We start from the raw sequence: 3,626 nt of genomic DNA on the forward strand, positions 1-3,626 counted from the left end.
GAGAGAGAGAGAGAGAGAGAGAGAGAGAGAGTGAAGAAGTTCATATGTCTCGTTTTCACTTATGTTTGCTCAATGGTTGCCAACAGTAGTTTCAGAGATGGAGCCATTTGCTTCAAGTCCACTGAGAAAGCACATCTGCACTTGATCATTTTTCAATGAAGTTAAGGGATTATTACTGTGCTAGGGAACAGGTGGCAGTTCGTGGCAGGGAAAGGCATCCAGCTATAGAAAATTCTGTCCCAACATACTCTCATCTGAATCATGCAAGCATGGAAGAGTGAACATTAAAACAATGACTATATACATATAAATGAAAAAAATGTATGGTAAATAAACAAACAACATAACGTATACTGAGTGAGACAAACACGAGGTCCCTAATTCTTCATCAGTGAGACAAACACAGAAGGTCCCTAATTCTTCATCAGTTATCAACCAATTGGTAATACTCAGTTTCGTGCCTTTAATGATATATAGGGGAGAAAGGAACTAGGATTGATCTATTCGTTTGATGAAACCCCTTCAAGGTGGTGCTCCAGCATGGCTGCAGTGTTACAGACTGAAACAAGTGCAAAAGATAAATGGTATAAAAGACATAACAGATTTGCATAAATCTATCAAAGAGATATAAAATCCTAACAGATTATCAAAGACTGTATTATTAGTTCGCTTTGGTTTTCATTTTGTTTTTGGTTTGTTTGTTTTTTTTTGGCTGTTTTGACTTTTTTATTCTATTTGTCAATGCAGTTATGTATTTTATTAAAGAGGAAAGGGAAGGTGGACAACTGGACGGAGACGCAATCGGTCACTCAGTCGGGTTTTGACTAATATCTTTCAATACAAACAACAACAACAACTACTACTACTACTACTACTACTACTACTACTACTACTACTACTATTACTAATAATAATGATGATGATAATAATAATAATAATAATAATATGGAAACCAGCCAAACTCAATATGCACTACATTTCTTTTGTTGGCAAACAATTGGCATTGACAAGGCAAATGGATTTATTTTTAGAAGGACAACTTTTGGTAAATTTCTTTCTTTCTTTCTTTATTTTATTTATTTATTTTGCTTATTTCATTTATAAATTTATTTATTTATTTGTTTTTACTTTTATCGCTTCCGACTTGGTACTTTGTTCTCGCTGTGAAACCAAGTCAGATTTGATGTCGACCTAAAATGAAAAAAAATTCCACCCCCAACAGATCTAACCGCGCTGTTTTTTTTTTTGTTTTTTTGTCGTTTCCTTTTTCTTTTCTGTTATCTTGTTGGTTTCTTTGCTCCCCCTCTCTTTCACCCCTTGCTCCCCCCTCTTTCTCTCTCTCTCTCTGTAGGAAACTTAAAAGTTTAAGAAAATCCAAAAATAATTTTGGCAACTTAAAATTTATGATGGCCATGTCAGGAAGGGGGATGGGGGAGATAATCTTTCAGTAATCAGGCATTTTTATTTATTTATTTATTTACTTATTTATTTATTTAAGCAAGGAATGGCAATGTCATTGCGGCACAAGACAAACTAGGGGATGAAGTGAGGAAATCCTGGGCTTGTTCCAAAAACAAAAACAAAAAAACAAGAAAGATGAAAAGACAGAAACATAAAGAATGGCTGTATGGTATCGGTTAACCATTTTCGTTAAGACTGACCTTTATTTACTACTTGGCACAACACCAAAACACTGAACCTCGATTTAAGATCAATTATGGTTACCCATTCCACACTGCAGAAGAAAAGTAGGAGGAGAGGAAGAGAAAGCAGATGACATAGTGAGAAAGAAAGAGAGAGAGAGAGAGAGAGAGAGAGAGACTAAAGCACAGATGTTGGGAGAAAGAGGTGGAGAGAGAGAAAGAGTGAGAAGCAAACTAAGGCAAAGCAGGGAAGTATTGAAAGAAAATTGGGTAACTGAATGTGATACTAATAGGATGAACGCCAAAAGGTTAAGATAAACAGACACACAAACACACACACAGTGTGTGTTTGTGTGTGTGTGTGTGTGTGTATACACATGCACAGGCATTAACAACTTGACTCGAAATTGCATTACTTATAAACTTTCACAGGCACAAAAAGCATGTCTGATCATCTGCTGAACCAGATGCTTAAAAACTGAGTGATGGATTGGTCGCTGCTTCCAAATAAGGCTGACTGCCATTGGTTAGTAAGTGGGGCCACCTAGGGTCACATGATGGAATTGCTATCTCAGTGACTGGCAACAGCTTCTACCTGAGAGGTGGTACCGACTTTACGAGTGAGAGTAATCACCTTTGCTTTCCTTTAAAATTCAGGTGAAGTTAAAAATTTCAGTAAAGTTTATGGAATGGTATAAACGAGGGGAGGGGAAACTTTTTAGTGCGGCAAGCAAAAATTTCCAAAGAAAAAGGTCCATGGGAAGATCACAAGTTCTAACTCTTATATCTGTGTAAATCTTGTATATATCTATGCATAGTTCAACATACATTAATAAAGATAAGTTTAACACATTAAATTAACACATAACATTAAATGAAAGAAACATAGAGCATCTCAAAATAAATATGGTAATGAAAGGGTTAAAAAGCTGGTAGCATGTATCTGTTTGGGAAGCATTGCCTAATTAGAGATGAAAGTCAGCTGGTTAGTTCTTAGAGACATCTAAGTTAAACGGAGGATTGAAGCAGTTTATATCCCTTTTCCTAACTCATCTGATGGAAGTATGGAGGGGGGACCTAAATGCATTCTAAATTCTTATTAAAGTTACTCCTCATTAACAGTTTGTGGTGGTGGGGTACAGCTCTATCAAAGAATTCTGTCTCAGAGGATAAATTTAGGTTCTTCTACAAATATCAACAACTAAATTCAAAATCATTGCTCAAGAAGTGGTTTGGATTCCAATGGACATTATATGTTTTCACCATAAAGTTTTCTCTAGTGGTAGAATTTGTTGGTCTTGTAGATTAAAGTAATGTCCGTGAAGCTAACCATGGTTCGGTTGGTGGTAAAAGTTATATCAATGCCAAACTTCCTTAAAATTCTCAAAATCTAACTACAGTGCAACTATTCATGTATACTTGAAATTGTTAAGCCATCATCTCTGTACAAACCTGAGACGAATAGATGGATGGATAGGTAGCTGGATGTATGAAAGGAAGGCTGGATTGATAAATGGAAGCTATGATGGACAACTACATTGATGAAAAGACAAAGAACAGATAGACATGGACCAGTGGAAGGAAATACGTTATATAGATGGATAGCATGAGAGAGGAAATGAGAGATAGCTAGATATACAAATTGATAGATAGACAGAAGACAGACAGTCAAAGAACGGTTGGATGGACAAAGAGACAAGCAGACGGAGACATATATAGAGAAGCAGATGCGAGGGAAGGCAGATAATGTACATGTACAAGCATATAAAGATGGAAGCAGAGAGAGAGAAAAGTAGTTGGATAGAGAGATAAATGGGTAGGAAGACAGTTGAAAGATAAGCGAACACAGAGATAGAGACAATAAACATATTCTTTCAGACTTTAATGAATGGCTTTGGATACATTAGATATTACGTCTTTTCACAGCAGCCTAATGACTCTCATACCATGTAGTATGATCACCATTCAGCACTATTAACATAA

At 36.1% G+C, this 3,626-nt stretch overlaps 1 long non-coding RNA gene across 1 annotated transcript in view; it reads right to left on the minus strand.

Moving 5' to 3' along the window:
• Positions 1-426: 426 nt before the first annotated feature.
• LOC128250440 (uncharacterized) overlaps positions 427-3,626 on the minus strand; it is a 77,377-nt gene continuing 74,177 nt past the window's right edge. Inside the window, exon 3 of the long non-coding RNA XR_008266455.1 lies at positions 427-559. This is a non-coding gene — a long non-coding RNA (uncharacterized LOC128250440). The remainder of the gene's footprint in view (positions 560-3,626) is intronic.

Source organism: Octopus bimaculoides, chromosome 21, assembly GCF_001194135.2.
Source record: "Octopus bimaculoides isolate UCB-OBI-ISO-001 chromosome 21, ASM119413v2, whole genome shotgun sequence".
Classification (NCBI taxonomy): domain Eukaryota; kingdom Metazoa; phylum Mollusca; class Cephalopoda; order Octopoda; family Octopodidae; genus Octopus; species Octopus bimaculoides.